The sequence below is a fragment of the Cynocephalus volans genome, chromosome 15, assembly GCF_027409185.1.
Source record: "Cynocephalus volans isolate mCynVol1 chromosome 15, mCynVol1.pri, whole genome shotgun sequence".
Lineage (NCBI taxonomy): Eukaryota > Metazoa > Chordata > Mammalia > Dermoptera > Cynocephalidae > Cynocephalus > Cynocephalus volans.
This window is the reverse complement of record NC_084474.1, coordinates 83,620,615-83,640,870: the sequence shown is the minus strand read 5'-3', so window position 1 is coordinate 83,640,870 and position 20,256 is coordinate 83,620,615. Positions and strand designations below refer to the sequence as shown.

Here is a 20,256-nt window from a genome sequence, read left to right as displayed (position 1 = left end):
GGAACTAAGTTCTCAGCACATGAGCTTTGGGGGACACGTTCAAACCATAGCGGTATATGAGATGGTGAAAAGTGCTTATGGAGAAAAATTCACCAGGAGAGGAGGCTGGGGAGTGCTGAGGGGGTACACACTGTTAAATGAGATGTTCACAGAAGCTCTCCTTGGGAAGATGACGTTTGGGCAAAGACCCATAGGGGCTGAGGGCATGAGTATGTGGCAATCTGGAGTGAAATGCGTCCTAGGCAGAGGGCCTAGCCAGTGCAAAGGCCCTGGGGTAGCTGCATGTGTGGCACATTAAAGGTGGCCAGTGTGGCTGGAGTGGGGTAGATTACAGGAGAGTCATTGACAAGGGAAAAGGGTCATGGGGTGAGAGAGAGAGCACAACCTTGTTGGGCATTTTGAGAACTTTAGCTTTTACTCCGAATGAGAAAGGAAGCTCTTGGAGGGTTTTGAGCTGAGGGGTGATATGGTCTTGGATTCCTTTTCTACCAGGATCCTGCAGTCTGCTGTGTAGACCATGGGTTGAAGGCGGCAGGAGTAGAAGCAGGGAGATGATTGAGGGACTGGTGCTTAATGCTGGCAAGAGCTTAAGGAGGCTCGGACCAGACTGGAAGCGATGGAGGTGGTTTAATTCAAATTTTATGGAATTTCCCTCACTCCCTCAACTCATCCAAACTATCACCAAGCCGTTGGTTCTACTTCAGCAATCCTAGGGAGATTGGGAGGACTTGGAGATGTTATGCTTTGAGCCTCGTGAGGACAAGAATGTGTCTTCTTTCTTAGGTGTCCTTAGCACCTAACCCAGTGCCTGACATACATGGTAGCCATTATTAATGTTTATTATGTAAATGATTATTGTGTTGTTACCTGGTCCCTAAGACAGAATTTGGAGCCATCGTTGGTATTACCCTTACCAAAACATGTGTCACACTGATGTTTGTCCCTTTGCTCTGCTGGCCCATGAACTCCATGAGGCCAGAGCTATTTAGTCCACTCTTGTAAGTGCAGTTCCTGTGTCAGTATCTGCCACCTGCTAAGTGCTCAGGAAGTGCTCTTATGAATAAATGAATGCACCTGGTCCCTTTCATCACCTGCTGAGAAGGGCATCAGTCCCAGCCAGTGTCAGTTCCAATCCCAGCATGTCACTGGGAAGATTAAATTGTTAAAAAACTCTGAGCCTGCAAGGTGGCCTCTGGGCCTTTTGAAGGGAAGAGCAAATACGGAGAGGCGTGCTTTGAGTCAGCCAAGCTGAAGGGCCCTTGGGAGTGGAGTGCTCTCCGAGGCTGTTCTACACGGCAGAGGCGTGTAGATAGCTGTGTAAGGAGAGTGGGGGCACTTAGCTGCTACTGGCAGCCTGGGAATGGGCCAGAGTCCTCCTGGGCTGGGAGAGCTATACTGACCAGGACAATGTACCCAGAAATTCTGATTGACCTGAGAATGGACAGCCACAATCCTGTGAGGACATTGTACAGCTCTCCTGTTTTCCAGCTCAGCTCACATTTACGGGTTTTTTTTTTTTTTTTTTTTTCCTCTCAAAGCCTTTTCAATTTCTTTTATTAATTTTTAAGTTATATTTTATAACAGCTTTATTGAAATATAATTCACATATCATACTCATTTAAATTGCAGGATTCGATGGTTTTTTGTATATCCACAGACTTGTGCAAACATCACTGCAATCAATTTTAGAAAATTTTCATCACCCCAAAAAGAAACCCAGTACATACCCATTAGCAGTCACTCCCCCTTTCCTCTAATCTCCTCCCTCCCCGTCAGCCCTAGGCAATTTTTAATCTACTTTCTGCATAGTTTCTTTTTTTCCCCCAAATGTAAACATAATATATGCTCATAACACAAAATTCAAAAAGAAGAGGAAACGATAAAGAGGAAGACGGTAAACACCCATAACTATCCAGCCACCCACAGATAACTGCTCATCTGATATACTCACTGAGACATAGTTTCTGCAAACAATTACACATTCTTTTTAATAATCCCGTTTTTTTCACTTATTATACTGAGACTCTTTCCATGTGAATATGTATAAATTTATATTATCATTTTTGACAACAATGGATATACCATTATTTATTTAAATAATTTCTTTCTTTTTTTTTTTTTTTGGTGGCTATTTATTTATTTATAATAAGTACATGCTAAGGTATTGGGTGGGAAGGGGAGGAAGGGGGCGGGGCTACCCTGCAGCTGGCTCAGTTACTGGCCTGGGTAGGTCAGTGGGTGGGCCAAGGCCTTTGTCCCCACCTCTTCAAGGACCTTGGGGGCCTTCTGACTCGGGATCCTCCTTTGTCCCAGGCCTTGGTTGTGCCCCACGGCCCTCTGCTGCCTCAGGACTGTGGGGGGCTTCTGTAACTAATTTCTTTTTGACGGACATTTAGGTTGTTTCTAATTTTTACATTACATATTTGTCCGAATATTTACTTTTGATAAATTCCTGGAGGTGGAATTTGGATCAAAGAGTAGGCACATTTTCAGGTGTCATGCATATTACCAAACTGTCCTCCAGAAAAGTTTACTAATTTATATTTCAAAGAGCAATTTTTTGAGTGCACATTTCCTCAACCTCATGCCAGCCTTCGGCATTATCAATTGTATTAATCTTTGCATAGCTGATAGACTAAAGATAACTGTTGTTTTCATTTGCATGTTTTGATTTAATAGTAAGGTTGAATATATTTTTATCTCTGCATTACCCATTGGTTTCCTTATTTAAGAATTATCTATATATATCTTTTGCTCATTTTTATTTTATGTATAATTTTTCTTGTTGATTTATAGCAATTCTTTATATGTTAATGTAGTCAGCCACCACTTCAATACCTTATTTTAACATACGCTTCTAACAGAGATATTCTCAATTATTTGGGGATAAGTAGTAGCTTATACATTGGTGTGAATGGAGAAAAAAAGTGACTGAGAATAAATAATCTGGGGTTGCACACTAATGTTTGTTAGCCCAAAAAGGGGTTGTATACTTGGGAATGTCACTTTCCTGCACTGAACCTCACTTTTTTTTGTCTACATAATCAGAGGTTTGGCTCTTAATATAAAAGTAAAGAATTCTATGATTTTAGATTTTTTGATAATTGTAGTTATCAGAAAATAATTTTTTGTTAATTGCCCTTGATCTACTTGTATCTATTTATGGTTATTGAGTTTTAGATATTATGCAATGTTTCTTTAAATAATCAGAATGTCATAAACTAAGTAAAAAGTATAAATATGGACTATACTATTTGTTGCAAATTAACCTAAGCCAATTGGGGCAATTCAGTTCTATCGCCTGATGTTGTACTTCTATGTAGACTTGGGTTCTAGACCTGTCTTTGCCATCAACTGTGACTTCAAGCTGCTTGCTCAACCTTGGAGGTCCTCATTTCCTCATCTGTAAAGTCTGGGTGGTGATGCAGGTAGACATTGAGGTCGTCTCCAGCTCTGTCTTTATGATTACTTATTAAGAATAATAGCAAGAAATAAAAAAGAAGAATAGCAAGATGCAATTGTGAGGAAGCTGAGGCTTCAACCTGCCTACTCACTTGCTCAGGGTCCCAGAATTAACAAGTAATAGCTAGGATTTGAACCCAGGACTTGTGCCTCCAAACCTCTCACTGTTTCTCTGGCTTCACACCTCTTCTTGGGCAATGAACCAAGATTTGCCATGATAATGGTTAGTCGTCGGGCGTATTTCAATGGTGTGAATCCCTTCCAAGAGGCTGATCCATGGGAGAGAGCTTTAGGGATGCAGGGAAGGAGGAAGGATGGAGAATACAGGGGAAACATCTGTATTTAAGGACAATGGAGTGAGTCTGGATGGAGAAATTAGGAGGAGCAGAAGAGAAGCCCAAGATAAGTGAGAAGGCAGGAAAACACCCTGTGTAAGAGAGAAGCACAAGCCAAAGAGCAGGAGCCTGGAAATACTGGATAATCAGATCCTCAAAATCTACCTTTGTATCAAGGAATTAGAAAGTCGATCTCATGTGGAAAGTGCATATTGGTTTTTTGATATAGTCATACATTGATGCGACTGAACTCTCACAAGGCGTCTGTGATGGTCTGGCTTCATGTTCTTCTCCAGCTTCATCTTAATTCTCCCCCTCCTTCCCCGCCTCCCTTCCCCCACCCTGCATCTGTGGTTCACGATGTGCTGATCCCTCTCACACGTCCCTCGCTGCCTCAGGCCTGCACACCTTTGCTCAGGTTGGTCCACCTGCCCTGAACGCCTGTGATGTTGCTCTACTAGATGAACCTCTTGTCCTGAGCTGGAGCATCCCCCTTCCAGGAGGCCACTCCTGTCCAGCCTCATTCCCAGTAGAATTCCCACCTCCTTGTTTGTGCCTCACGCTGCCTTGCACAGGCTTTTCTCATGGCATCTGAAACATTTTAATGTCTTGCTGTGATTATGCCTCTGTCTCCCTTCCTATTTTGTGGGTTCCTAAGAGCAGATACTGTTATAATTTTAGGTGGAACCCACAGGATCTAGCACAGCATCTGGCACATAGGAGGTGTTCAGCTGAAGATTCCTTTAGATGAATTAATGAAACCTTGTATAATTCAGTTCAATAGACATTTCATACTATAGAGACTAAGGTGGTGTCTTACTAATATAGTGATAATAGCTGCAGTAACAAATGGTCCCTACATGTTTAATGGCTCAAACACAAGACATGTTTTTTCTCACACATGTCAAAGTCCAAATAGTTGTTTCTAGTTCAGTGGGTGACTTTCCTCCATGTGGTGACTCACAGACCTAGGCCTCTTGCTCTTTTTGTGGCCCTGCTACTCTTTAGAGCTTTGTCACTGTCTGAATCTACTGGCAGAGGGGGAAAGAGCCTGGAGGAGGCACGCCCACTTCTTAAAACCCTTGGGTACAACACTTCTACCCTCGTTCCTGGCTAGAACTCTTCTGACACATGGTCACACCCAACTGCAAGGAAGTCTGGGAAATGTAGTCTACCTGTGTGCCTAAGAAGAACAGGAAACAGTTCTGGTGAACAGTGGCAGTAAATTTACCTATTCTGGATGTTTTGTATAAATGGAATCATACAATATGTGTGATTTTTGTGTCTGGCTTTCGCTTAGCATGATGTTTTAGCACAATGTTTTCGGAGCTCACCCACATTGTAGCACGTATCAGTACTTCATTCCTTTTTATGGCTGAGTAATTCCATTGTATGGGCATACCATACTTTGTTTTTCCTTTCATCAGTTGATGGGCATTTGGGTTGTTTCCGCCTTCTGCTATTGTGAATAGTGGTACGATGAACATCATTTACAAGTGTTTATTTGAATAGCTGTTTTTAATTCTTTGGGATATATACCTAGGGGTGGAATTGCTGGGTCATCTGGTAACTTTTATTAACTTTTTCAGGAACTGCCAAGCTTTTCCAAAGCAGCCAAACCATTCTGCTTTCCCATCAGCAATGTATGAAGGTTCCAGTTTCTCCACATCCTTGCCAAGACTTATAAATGTTTTCTTGATTATGGCTGACCTAGTAGGTGTGAAGTAGTATGTCACTGCTGTGGTTTTGATTTTCCCTCATGACTAATGCCTTTGAGCATCTTCTCATGTGCTTGTTGGCCACATAAAGGGATCTTTGAGAAGGTGTGGGCAGGGGTAGGGAAGCTTAAGGGATAGTACGGCATCCAGCGCAATAGCCCAAGGGCTCCTGGGTGTGCTTAGTTTTGAGGGGCGGGGAGGGAACGGTGCCTGGAAACTGGAGACAGCTGGGGCTTGGCAGAGAGGCCCTGACCAGAGCTGAGACTTGGGTTAAGGGCAGCAGCAACTTGCAGTGACCCCAGAGAGGGGGCCTCCAGCGGAGAATGGACACTTCAGCCCCACCCTCCCCTCTTCTGTCTGCTGAAAGGACTCCCTGTTGGCTAAAGCCGTCTGCAGCCAGAGGGGTAGGGAGCCCTTGCATTAGTCCCTGAGGCCAACTTGGGGCACCAAGTAGGATGGAGAAGGGGAAACAAGAGGAGTGGGAGTGGCACAGTGTGACTCAGACTTAGCTGCTATTCCAGGAGCCCCGGCTCGTTTTCTTGTAGTACTCTGGGTCTGTCCTTCGTGCACTGGCCTCTCCGAGGCTGGTGGTGAGACCAGCTGCAGCCATTTTTAGCTTCACATCCTTATCATAACATCCAGAAGCAGAGAGAGAACATTGTGAAAGTTTCCAGACAACCGAGACAGAGCTTCCTCAGGAACTTCCAGCCTCATGTCTCCTTCGCCCAAATTGGGTCGCGTGCCCCTTCTAAACTAGTTACTGGCAGATGACGAGGATGGCTTTGAGCCAGACAGCCCACACCTGGGACTGCAGGAACCTGTGCTTCATGGGAGAAGGGGACTCCCAGATGAAATCAGGAACAGGGAAAGATGCTGGGCAGAAAACCCGAAGTGCCACTTCCCTGGGGATTCCCTGGTACGTATATTTGACTAAAGCCCACGCTTTATTTGCTCCGTCACACCCTGTCCAGAACGAGACAGCATGTGCAGGACCTAGGCTGCCTGGAAGCATCTGTGCCCTTGCTGCAGAGCCCAATGTTCAGCCCAGGCCTGCTGGGCAGTGGACTATCCCAGGCCTCCTTGGGAGGGTCTCCCATCCCGTCAGCCCTCCTCTGGCCCACATCGCTGAAGGGATGAACTAAAGCCCGTTCCATCATAACGATTCCAGGGATTGAGACTTACGGTCATCAGAGCCACAGAGGACTGAATGCAACCAGGAGTTGAGAAAGTGGGATCTTTCTGGAGATTTGCTACAAAAGAAAGAATTTTTAAAACCTCGCCTGTTGTATGATTCCATTTACATGAAATGTCCAGGATAGGCAAATCTATACATACAGAAATTTACACTCGTTATTTTGCGAAGGGTGGGAAGAGGGTGCAATGGGGAGTGACTCCTGATGGGCACAAGGTTTATTTGGGGGGTGATGACATGTGCTAAAGTTGAATTGTGGCGATGGTTGCACAATGCTGTGAATTATACTAAAAACCATTGAATTATAGACTTTAAATTCATGAATTGTATGATAAATGAATTATATCTCCATAAAGCTGATATGGAAAAAAATAAAAAGATATAAAAACTCGGTCTATTCCTGTACTCTTTGTTTTATTTAAAGTTGAAATTGATTGCTACTTTATTCCCTAATGAAAATTATCTGTGGTTTACACTGTTTCTTTCTCCCCTCTCCCCTTTCTCTGCCCCAGTTTCCTCTGGGCAAGTACCCTTCCCCTTAGTCTCTGTGGCTCTGTGGAGTTGACCTGACCTCTGTACCTGTCTGGGCACCTGAGCAGTACCCAGCTAGTCCAGTAATTGTTCCAGGTCCTGGCCACAGAGATGGGTTCAGGATGGATACACAGAGTCAATCCTGAGCCTTTCATTAGAATTACCAACAGAGGCTTTCCTTCCACAGGGATTGCTGAGCTGCTTCTGGGTATAAGAAGGTCAGTGTCCCTGAAGGTCAGTGGACCCCTTGGGGCAAAGCCTGACTGAAAATACCACCTCCCCAGGATTGTGGAGCCAGCCGATGGAGAAGAACCTCTCCCTGGCACATCCTTTGAGCCCCTGAATCTAGCCATCCCTGAAATTCCATCCTTCCTGAACTTATCAGTTTTCTCAGCCCATAAATTCCCCAGCTCCTCCTTTTTTTCTGAAGCCAGTATTTGTTGAATTGTCTGTCTCATGGAATAAGTCTAGGTGTGGCTTCTGCAGACTTGGGCCCTCCAGGCTTGCACCATTCAGGTGACCCCTTTCCGCAACAATCCCAGTACCATGAAAGGGGACTGCTTTTTCCGCCCACATCTCTGTGTCAGAACGAGCCAACAACACTGCTTCCACAGAGGAAACAGGCTGACTCTGGAATGTCCCCACCCGGCACATGAAGTCCTCTGTGAGGGCCCCTGGAAGGGCAGCTGGGATCCGCCCAACATCCTCTCCGGGGGCACACAGGGAACGGTCCTGCTGCTGCTGCACATATTCTCTTCGCATCTGTGTGTGTGCAGCTGCACATGGGTTGCACTTCTGCGTGTCTGTGTGTGTGTGTGCGACTGTACACCAATGGGCGTACTGAGAGCTGTGGCTTTTGTTTCTGGCAAGGGGTTCCCTGCCTCTTTGTTTTTTCCATTTTGGTTATGTATTGACCCATTTGGGTCATAGTTGTGCAGGATTTTATGTGTTTATAACACAAGGGGGAAGGGGCCCCCATCAGCTCAGGTGGGAACGGGAAGTCTCTGATGCTTTTTCATCTCGGTCTCCCTGGGTCCCAGGAAACGTCACAGTGCTTGTGGGATGTGAGCATTTGTTCTCTTTTTACCCCTGTGGCACCTGAAGTTCCAAGGGGCCATGAACTTTCATTAGATGGTAGCCAAAGCAAGTAACTGAGGCCAAATCTCCTGCCCCTTTGGAGCACTAACACATCTTGCCTCAGGCTAGTTTCATATAGTTTGTTGCCTTTCAGGGGAAATAGAGTTGGGGAAGGTGGAAAGCCTTGATTGATTTCTAAGAGAAATTTGGTTCACAGCAGACCCCAGAAGATGACGGTCAGGGCCACCCACATTAGAGATAGTTGCAAAGCAAGAGGCTTGCAGGGAATAAATGGCACTGAGTAGACGGTGTTGACTGGTTGGCAACTGGGCACCAGATTCTGATGGGAAATGACAGGTACCTGGAAAATCTTGGTGTGAGCGTGTTTGTTCAGGCTTTCATTCATTAATTCATTCAACAAACATTTACTGGGCCAGGGACTGTGCTAACTCCAGGGTCTTATTTCCCTGAAGTCTTCTCTGGAGAGGAAGAAGGGATGGAGCATAGGGTTGCTTTGCTTACAGTTCTATTGTGACTGCCTATATGACTTTCCAAGGGCCTTCCATTTGAATGTGTACCCTGAAATCAGCCACTTGTCCTCGGGTGGAGGCAACACTGAGTGGTACAGGGAGTGGCTTCAGTCCTACAGTGAGTCAGCCACATCCAGGCTTAGCATCCTGCCCAGCTGTCGCCCTGCACTCTTGGAGACAATCAGCTGTTAAAATAGAAAACATTTTAAGCCTCATTAAGAGGAAAGAGTCTAGACTCTGGGGAAACTTCATTTGGAAAAGAAGTCTTATAGAAATTGGCTAATCCTTCTAGGTTTACAGGTAGTAAAATTTTTCTAAGAAACAGAGATCGATTTTCAGAGAGAAGTTTGAGGAATTGGAATTGCCCAACAGTGGTGTTCCTTGGTCATGGCTTCCTCAGGGTAGGGCTGAAAGGTAATTTGTTGTAGGGCTTTCCTGTCCAACTGGAGGAGTTGGAGTGGGAGGGCCAGTTTTAGGTCACAGGAATATTTCCTTGTAGTTTAAAAGGCATCTCTTGTTTCCCATTTTGATGTCCTGTATAGAACTCTTTCTGACATTTCCCTTGTTTGTTTTTATCTAATTTTGGTAATGTATTTCACCAACAGGTATTTATCAAGTAGCTGCTATGCACTAGGCATTCTAAGCACTAAAGAAGTGAACAAAACAGTTTTCCTTCCCATAAATACAGCACTCTGATGTGTTATCAAGAAAGAAAAAACTTCATTGTTAAATAGATCATGTACTTTGGCTTATTCTAGAAAAGCCAAGTTTGCAACATTTTGAGGCGAGAAAGCCAAAGAAATGGTAAAACAAGTATCAGTTATCTGCGTATTTCTTGATAGAAATCACAAGGCTTAATTCACAGCTAGCCCCTGAGGTTAGTATTATTATGCCAGTTTTACAGGTGAGAAAACTGAGGTTCAGAGAGGTGAGGCGGCTTACCTAAGACTCATATGAGGCAGATCCAGGACTTTAAAACCTAGTCCCCAGATTCCAAAGCCCTGTTTTTTTTTTTTTTTCCTTCTGCTTCACTGTACCTTTCAGGTCCAGTAGCTTCTAAGTGTAAATCCGTATATTTGCATGGGCGGTAACAAGGTTTTAGATGGAAGCACAAACTTAGTGGCTTGAAACAACACACATTTATCATCTTACAGTTCTGGAGGTATGCCTTGGACTTGGCAGATGGGTCAACAAACATTTGTCCAGGGAAAGATCTTTCTTAGTTTGTGGCTTTGAACTTACCATTCTTTCCACTTAGAATTCCCTCTTCCTGCCTTTTCTGTCTGGTATCTTCCTATTCCTTCTCAAAACTGGATGCTGCTGCCATCTTCCACATGAAACCACTCTTTATCTGATCCTGGGCATTATTTCTCTACTTTGCAGCAACTTCTGCTTTTGCAGGTACCAGCAACTGTTGATTCACCTGTCTGCCTTATACTGGAGCAAAGTGCCCGATTTGGATTGGCACCTAGCATGCATCTGTTGAACTGTTGTAGGAATGAAAGAATCTGGTAAAACAGAAGATAAAGTCAAACATAGTTCATATTTTTACAGTACAATGGACACTCATTCAACGTTTTCTGTGGACTGACAAATGAGGATTTCACTTCCTTTTCATATTGGAAGTGCAAATTTGCAGGGATTCCAAGCCTGGGATTTGTGAGCCACAGCTAGACAGGGGGCTTTGTGGGGTGAAACTTCATGCAGGGATAGGTGTGCTTTGATAGATTCTCTGGGAAGTCTGAAGGAGATGACTTAGGCACCTCCTTTCTCAAATTTATAGTCTTCTGGGGACTGCTCTGAGCTTAAACTAGATGAGATTTGAACATTTCTTGGATGTATTTATTTCCTTTGATTCTTAGATGCCTTTGATTGCAAGATACATTATTGATATTGTTACAGTGTTGGAAGATAAAACAGAAGCTCTGCCACTTTAAAGTTCATTGACAGGAAGACACATTCTGTTTCAGAAATGCTAAAGTGTGAAAATATGGCTGCTGTTGAATGGAGGAAATAAGGTAATTACAAAGAGTGTTGTCAAGTTGGGTTGCTGCATGGTTAATGCTGAGTGGACCTAGTCCCGGGAGTTAGGAATGAGCTTGAGCAAGGCTGGTCTCGTTAGCTTATTAAAGGTCTATTTTTCCCCTCTAGTTCTAACAATAGATGGGAAAAACATAGCAGAGACATCTCTCCTGATGCTGTCCTCATTTTGAAAGCCGGGTGAGATTTAAAGCAAAGGAGAGTCTTTGTAATCAGCCAGATCTAGATTCCACTTATTAGCTGTAAACAGTCTGGCAAAATACTCATCCTATATTAGCCTCAGTTTCCTTCTCTGTAAAATGAAACAATAATAATATCTATCTCCTAGGGTTGTTATGTGGATTAAAGAAATTATTGCTTGTGTAGTTAATGTCTGGTGCACATAGTAACCATGCAATGTATGCTAGCTTTATAATTTTTTAAATTGTTATTTAGAGCCATTGTCTCCTCTGTAAAATGGGGATGATTGTAAGAGCCGTGCTTCTCACTATGGTGGGCTGGGTGAAGATTCAGCGCGATTGAAGTGGCACGGTGGCTGATACCCACAATGGGGGCTTCCTGCAGGGGGAGTAAACCTCTTTCCATGCAAACCTCTTTCCATCCTGGTTCCCTTTTCCTAGGACAGAGTGGATGCCAGGACACTGAGGTGTTTCTCCTTGAAGGTGACTTCTAGGCCTTGATTGTGTCCTCGCTGACTGTCACTGGGGTAATGGTCAGTGGACACCAGCAGAATAACCAGTCACATGAAACACATGAAACATGGCCACGGTGCTGGCTTTGCTGAGAAGCTGCTGAGTCGGGACCCTGGGCCGTAGACATCCTTTCTGACGTTGGGTTGTCACAGTGGTGGCAGTTGTTCATCATATACCTGCTCTGTGCTGTAACTCCTCACACTTACATGACCTCCTGTTTTCCTTCCAACAGCACTTCATTGAAAGCATCATCATCCCCTTATTAGGGTGAGGTCCTTTAGAAGCAAACCCTGTGAAAATATTTGAGTTATTTATTTGGGAGGTATAGTTTATTTGGGAGGTGATCCAAGGAAATAGGTGGAGGAGTGAAGATATGAGAGAGAGAAGAGAAGGCAGCCAGTGAAGCCCACGTTATCAAGCAGGCAACCAGGGCTTCATTCCTCTGAAGACCTCACAGTCTTGTCACAACCAAGGGGCAAGGGGCTAGGGTTCCCCTACTTCCACACTTCCTTGCCTGAGAGCCACACCTGGGAGCATTAGTTCTCCGGCACGCCCAGCTGCCCCTTGGTAGCTGAGAGTCAGCTCTAGGGCAGAGAGTGGCAGGTGTTGCTGGCAGTAGGGTGCACCCCGTCTGTAATGATCTGTGAGCTTCGAAGCAGCATGCACAGGCACCATCATAATCTACTGCCATCCCTATTTTCCAGAAGAAGACACAGGCTCACAGAAGTGAATTTTCTTTGCTCAAGATCACATAGCAATTAGGTGGGAGACACCAGTGCTGGAATGTGTCTTTCCGCTCCAGAGGCTGTACTCTTTGGACTGCTTGGGAAATTCTCCCAGCACTGGGCTGCCTGCTGCTCCCTCCCCCTGCACAGTGAGCACAGGAGCAGTGGCATAGATGGCTCTGTGCTCAATCATGAACACATGATTGTTTGAAAAGACCCCAATCACATTATTAAAGCAGTGGGTAGCACAACAAACCCTAGGCACCTGTGGATTTCACATTCCTCTCTTGCAGTTCTTCCCAGGGGACCCTGAAGGAAATGTCTAATTTTGTGGTGGCACAGACTGAGTTGATCCTGCTCCTGCTTGTGTGAGGAGTGCATCGCACAGCTGATGAGTGAGCCTAGCCTGCCTTCTGGCAAATGACTCTCAAGATTACTTGGTTGTTCTCTCCTCAGGTTCCTGAGGCTGTTTCTCAGGCATTCACTTATTTTAAGATTCACAAAATTCTCAGGAAGTAACTTTTTCAAATACTGAGGATTTATTAATGACCCGTAGTATGTAGTTTCCTATGGCACCAGTACTTTGTCTTTTTCTTGTCAGCTGTGAGGTTATCTGACTAAGGTCTGATTCCTGAAGCAGAGACCATGTCTATGTTGCCAACCATTATATCCTTGACATTTGGCTTAATAATTTTTTTTCTGTAAATCAGTGGATAAATGGATGCATTTCCCTAGCAGATGACTCATTACAGGAAATTCTAGCTAATGGAAAATAGCATGCAGTAGGCACTTAATAAATATTTGTGAGGTGGATCCTATGTCATTGTGTTCACACCCACTGTATATCACTTATGGCAGTTCATCCTGTCTGTGTTTCTATGCCTGTTTCCACCCCACTAGGCTGTGAGCTCTCTACAGTAGTGACCTTGTGTTATTCAACATAGTCTCTAATTGTCTGGCCGGGTGCCTGCAATACACTCGGGGAGTAGGATGTATGACGTGTAGTCACAGTCGTCATGAATTTATAATCCAACAAGACAGTGGTTGTGGTCTTTTGGATCATGAGTCCTTCTAAAGGACCTCTTCTTTGGAGAGGAGAGACCCAAACCATCTTTGATTGTTATCATTTTAACCAGCAAGTGAGGCAGGGGCAGAGGCCAGGCTAAGGTCCCCAGCTTTGACATTGTTAGGGAGAGTACCTCAACCTTTCTTGGCTTTCTTCTTGGGGTGGGCTTCTGCAGGGTCTCATCTGCATCCCTCTAGACCATAGAATTGTGGGTAATCCTGGGCAGACAGAGTCAGCAGGAGCAGCCCATCCCAAACATTTGTATGGTCAGCAAAGAAGAATTAGGAGGAACAGCAGGAGTCCAAAGTTACCTGGCCAGAGGTCCCAGATGCCTGACTTGGGGCTGTTCAGGGCTGGTAGGGAGGCAGAACGTGTTGCTTGCTAGTGGATATGGAAACTGAGAGACCTAGTAATTCGTACAAAATCCCCATAACTAACTCAGCCGGTCTCAGCATTTACCTTCAAAACTCATCATGGGAAAGGAGGTTTGACTTGCCTATCTAGACAATCAGAAAATAATACAGAATGAGATGTCTTCAATCATTTTTTTAAAAGATATTTCTGATGTTTATTTATTTTTGATGTTCAAATCGGGATAATATATATTTACCATTATACAATATAATCGATTTTTGAGGCCCTTTACCAATTCCTCCCTCTCCCCTCTCCCTCTCTCCCTTTTCCACCCCCGGCAACCTCAGTTCTGTTCTCTTCTCTTAAAATGTTCTAATAAGTACACTCTAAGATGTTGTTTTGGGGGGTGGGGGGTGGACTGAGGGGGGAAAGGGGGCGGGGCTAAGGCCCTCAGCACCCCCATCTTAGGACCCCAGGGGCATCTGGCCTCAATCATAATCCATACTGCCTTGCTTAGCATAGCAGGTGAGGGCCTGAGCTTTCAAATCAAGCCATTCCAAGTTCGAATCCTGAATCTGCCACCACCAACCAGCCCTGTGACTTGGGAAATGTTATATTAACTCTGTGAGCCTCAGTTTCCTCATCTGTAAAATTCAGACAATCACAGTTCCTTGTAGGAGTATGCTCAGGATCAAATGAGATAATGAACATGATTAGGATTGGCTCTTGTACATGGAAAGTGTTTGTAGTGGTCAGGGCTCTGATTCCCCAGAGAAACAGGAATTGGCTCATGTAATTATGGAAACTGAGTGGTCCCATGATCTGCTGTCTGCAAGCTGGCAAACCAGTAAAACCAGTGGTATAATTCAGTCCAGGTCTGAAGGCCTGGAAACCAGGGAAGCTGATGTCTGAGGGCTGGAGAAGATGGATGTCCCAGCTCAAGCTGAGAGTAAACTCACCCTTCCTCTGCTTTTTTGTTCTATTTGGACCTTCAGTGTATTGGATGATGCCCACCCATTTTGGTGAGGGCAATCTTCTTTACTCAGTCCACTGATTCAAATGCTAATCTCTTCCAAAACACTCTTACAGACATGTACAGAAATAACGTTTACCAGCTATCTGGGTGTCCCTTAGTCCAATCAAGTTGGCACATAAAACTAAGCTTTACAGTGCTCAGTAAGGGGTTGCTATTATTATTATTGTTGTTGTTATTATTATTATTATTATTATTATTGCTATTAGTGCTGTAATCGTTCAGAAATGGATAGATTGTTGGGCTAAGAAAGTTAGAGAAAGCTTCCTGGAAGACGTGGAGTTTCTACTGGGACTAGACAAGTTAGGCTTCTAATAGAATAAGAAGAATGGCATAAAAATATGTTGTCTGTTTTCTTTAAGTTCTTGATTTTCTAAGTACAGCTTCTACAGAACAGGAAAGAGTCGCATCAGTAGGTAGGAAAAGTGTTTGCTGTGATTTTATGGGGGAAAAAAAATTGTTCAAGCTGTAGCCAGCTGCAGATGACTCAAGAGTTCATAACATTCTCTATAAAAGGATACGAATCCCAACATCTGTGAAGTCACTTTTGTTGAATAAAATTCAACACCTATTTGAGGATTAGCAGTAAAGAAGGGTTTAGGTACCGAATGATTTATGTCCCTTATTCCTGCATGGCATCAGGAATTGCTGTCCTGACTGACATACTGTAAGTCATAGAATAGAATTTCAGTGGAAATGCAGAACTGTGGGTGATAACAAATGTGATGCCTGATGGTAATGAATTCTAGTTCACTTGAGCAGGTAGTTGCTTTAAATCTTCTGTCACTGGTGGCAGCGAGAAATGTGAGGTTGTGGAGTAGACCATGGGGGTTGATCTGCATTGCTCACTCACTCTGACAGATATTTATTGAGCACCTGTTTACAGATGCTATTGCTTCCCTGCCCATATCTTTCTTTGTGTGCTCCCTGGAGGGCACTGAAGACAGTGCCTGTTCACAAAGAGGGCTTCCTGCATCTCGCTGAGGCCATCCCTTGGCCATGCCTGGACAGCAAGGGATGGGAGTTCGTGGATAAATGCCCCAGCTTCCTTTCTTCTTGGTGGAACAATTCTGAGGTGTGTTCTCCACAGTCTCTCTGAAGGCCCCCAGTGAGACTGAGCCATAGGTGCCCAAGCAGTAACCTGTGTAACCTTGGACAGGTTCCTTAACCTCCGAGATTCAGCTTCTTGTAGGATGGTTGTTAGGATTAAATGAGGCGATAGTATCATTACCAACACTACTGGGTACCATGTATTCATCAGTTACTGGGAGCCCAGTGTTTTGCTCAGTGTTTTAACCACATTATCTTGTTAATTCTCATAGTCACTGTATGTGGTAGGTACTTTAGTTATCCCAGTTTTAAAGATGAGAGAACTGAAGCATGAAAGAGTGGAATTCACTGAGTCATAATCTGAGTTCCAACCCAGATTCATTTGTTCTAGGGCCCAACTTTTAACAATAAGTCGTACTGTTAGAGTACGGGATTTAGCAAGGAAGCTGTTATCATCACTATATCATCATCAACATCACCACCATCATCATCATCCAGTATCCAGCACATAGTAGGTGCTCCATATTTATTGAATGAGAAGAATAATGAATGAATGAATATTAGTTCCTTGAGATCACTAACTTTCTTTTGTTCATGGCTCTGCCTTCAGGTGGCAAGAACAGTCCCTGGTACATGGTAGGTGAAACACAAGTGTTTGTTCAATGAATGATCGAATGCATGATTGCAAAATGGAATATTTTTTCATTTACTGATGTTCCCTGAAATGTATTATTAATTTCACCCTTACAAAAACCAGTCTCAGAAAGGAAATGGCCTCAATATCTAAATAGTATTTATCTTCAGATGTTGGGCTAATAAATGATTTTAGTTTTCTGCCTTAATATTTTTCTTGATGGGGCTGCATTACTTTCATGACTGGAAAGAAATAACCTCTGTTTGAAAAAAAAAATTAGTCTCAAAGCATATATGGGTCTTAAGGCGCTGCAGGTGAGATGCTGACAAATACGTAGATGCTAACCCAGTTTGAGTGGGATCAGAGTCGAGGCAGCAGGATGTGAACTGACTTTTATGTCACACCTCACACAGCTCTTTCACGCTCCATCTCTCTGGAGGTTCATGACAGTCTAGTGATGTGGGCCAGGCTAGGATTAGTGGCCTCATTTCACAGATAAGGGGCCTAAGAGCCAAAGAGCCTCACAGACCAGGGCAAGGCTCTGCTCTGGGGCAGAGCTGGTTTTGGAACTCTGGTCTTTTGACTTTAAGCCCAGTGACTTTTCCACTTTACTCCAGCAGCTCTCGTGAGACCCATTAAAGGAATGAGATAGGGTGGAGGTGGGTTGGTTGACCACAGACTTACGTGATAGCATCTGCAAGACATTTCTATGCAGAGGAAGCCTGGCTTGGAGTTTTTGAGTCAGACAACCTGGGTCAGGATCTCAGTTCTGTCACACACTGTTTTAGACACATTTCATATCTCTGAGCCTCGGTCTTCTCATCTGTAAAGCTGGCCCAATATCTACCTTGCAGGATTGTTGTGAGGGTCAAATTGGCATCAGCTATGTAGATAGTCCGTAAGAGTAGCTCTGTTGATTGTCAGCATACTAGTGCTATGTGCTTGGCTTTCATTTCTTCTAACGTGTCAATACTCATGTGTTTTAGTTAGTTTTTGCTGAGTAACAAAAACCTCAACATTGAAGTGGCTTGCATGACAGCAGATATTTATTTTTTTCATGCTTCTAGATCTGTGAGTTGGTTGTGGTTTGGCTTTTCTAAGTTGGGCATGGCTGGCTCAGGCTGGACTTATGGTTGGGCTCAGATCTGCACTACATGTCTTCAATCTGGAGTCCAGACTAAAAGGCAGCAACTGACAGGGGCTTGGGAGACAAGCTGCTCTCATGGCACATCACAGGAGTACAAGAGGGGTGGACTTGGGACTAGTGCACTGTCATTTCCATCCATATTCCATTGGCTAAAGCAAGTCAATGGTCAGTCCAGAATCTAGTGCAGTGGGGAGATAAACACCACTTACTACAGCGGGAAATACTACAAACTCACATGATGAAGGGCAGAGACGTATAGTTCAAATTCATGCTGGGAGTGAAGAATTAGGAAGAGTGATCCAGTTGATCACACTGTCTCAGCTGGCCCACTTGGGTAAAGCAAGGAAAACAAAGGAAAAGCAAGTTGAGGAGTGGACTTGGAGAGCAATTGACTACTTATGCAGGAAACAGGGCCTTATTTTTCATAGATGTGTACTTTGTAAAGTTGGGATCCGGAGGTAAACGTTATGGGAGGATCATGATCTGTGATTCTAAGGGAGAGTGTATACTTATCTTTATGTCAGTACCATGCTGTCTTGATTACTGTAGCTTTGTAGTAAGTTCTGAAGTCAGGAAATGTGAGTCCTCCAACACTGTTCTTCTTTTTCAAGATCATTTTGGCTATCCTGAGTCCATTGCATTTCCATATGAATTTTAGGATAAGTTTGGCAGTTCCCCATCTAACTTAAATGTATGATTTAAGGCTCAGGAAGATTCAGTCAGTTGTTCTTGGCACCTAAGTTTGAAGGAAGTAGTAGTTTGACCACTTATCCAACAAATTTTTATTAATATTGTGCTGGGCATTGTATGGTTGGTGCTAGGGATACACCAATGAGCAAGTTCAAACACAATCTTTGTACTCACATAGCTTATAAGCAAATCAAATCAACAGATGTTAATCGAGCTTCACATTAATGAGCGTATGATTAAAAGCTGAGATAGGAGCAGGAAAAGTTTCCTGAGGATTTAACATTTTAGGAAGTCCAGGCGTTAAGTAGGCAATGAGGGTGAGAGAGGAAGCCTTCCAGCAGAGGGAACGGCATGGGCAAAGGATCTTTGGCAGGAGAACTACAGCGTGTTCCAGGATCTAAAAAAATGTCACATGACTGCAGCAGGGAGCCCAGTGGACAAGATGAGGCCGGAGAGGTGGGAAAGAGTCAGACCATGTTAAATGATTTGGATTTTTATCCTAAAGCACTGAGAAGCTATTGAAAGATATTAAGCTGGGAGTGGAAAAGTGGGAGATGACATGACCAGATTTGTGTTTTAAAGATTTCATTCTACAATTGCAATTTGTGGTAGTGGGCATCCTGATACTATCGATCTGACCATCCCATCCTGGGCACACGTGGTGAAGGTCAGCTTTGTACCCTATGAATATGCATAATCAATAAAATAAAAAAAAATAAAGATTTAATTATAAGGTGTGGGTCTTACTTGGATTTGTTTTTTTTAAACAGTTGTACAAAACACCATTTTTGGTATTTGTGAGACTATTAGGAATTTGAACACTGTGTGGAAGTATTGATGATATCAGGGAATTGTTATCATCTTTTTTAGGTGTGGTAATGGTATTACAGTTATATTTTTGTAAAAGACCTTATCTTAAAGGTATATGCTGTAATATTTATGGCTGAAATGATAAGATTTGTGGAATTTTCTTCACAGTAATAATGCAGGGAGGAGAAGACAATGGGGTAGGATTGAGTTTGAGTTGAGAGTGATTGGGTTGGGTGATGGGTACATGGGATATACTGTACTTTTCTCCATCTTTGTGCCTGTACAAAATTCTCTTTAGTAAAAGGTAAAAAAGGGAAAAGATTATTCTGGTTTCTGCTTGAGAGGCCAAATTTCAGGGGGAGAAATGGTGATGAGGGGAGATCAGTTAGGAGGCAGCTGCAGTGGCTTGGTTGGGAATGATGGAGGCTTGATCCAGGGCTGTGTCAGTGGAGATGGGAGAAGAGGTAGGGAGGTTGAGAGATCATCAGGAAGTAAGGTAGACAGGATTTGGGGATGGATTTGATATGGGGTGAGAGAGAGATAGTGGGTCAAGAGCATCTCTCAGTTTCTGGCCCCAGATGGAGGTGCCACTCTGGGCTAGGGATCACTAAGAAGGACCACGCAGGTCCCGTGGCTCATCTTGTTTTCACACCCCTACCTCTGTTTCCTTTCCATTCTGCAAATATTGAAGCTGTTCCCTTATGTAACACCTTTTATCCCAGACTTTCTGCTCTCTGTGCACTCAGAATTAATTAAGCTTTGGTATGCATGAATTAATTAAAATCCTCTCCCAGGTTCAGAGGGGCTGTCCTGAAATATGTATATTCATATATATGTAACTTCTTCCTGGGGCTGGTTTACTTTGCTGGGGGAATACCTCGGTCTTCCTGTAGGCATACAGCTGCAGGTGTCTGTCTGTCTGTCTGTCTGTCTGTCTGTCTGTTGTACCCATCAGCACATTTTAATTTCAGGTTTAGGAGCCTAGGTCTAGGGAAGTTAATGACTTGTAAATTGCTTTCCAGTGGAGAGCTAGAAATAGAATGCAAGAAGGATTCCTGAACACTTACTTGCACAGAGATACAATGATGGAGATATCAGCCCCAAAGTGGGAAGCTGAAATAGTGGTTTCCTGGTTGTTTTCCTTCCTATTCCTGGACAGCCACTCTGTGG

At 43.8% G+C, this 20,256-nt stretch overlaps 1 protein-coding gene across 4 annotated transcripts in view; it reads left to right on the top strand.

The window, feature by feature from the left end:
* Positions 1-20,256, top strand: part of ASAP1 (ArfGAP with SH3 domain, ankyrin repeat and PH domain 1) — a 365,857-nt gene that overhangs the window by 16,851 nt on the left and 328,750 nt on the right. The gene's annotated exons all lie outside the window — the stretch shown is intronic.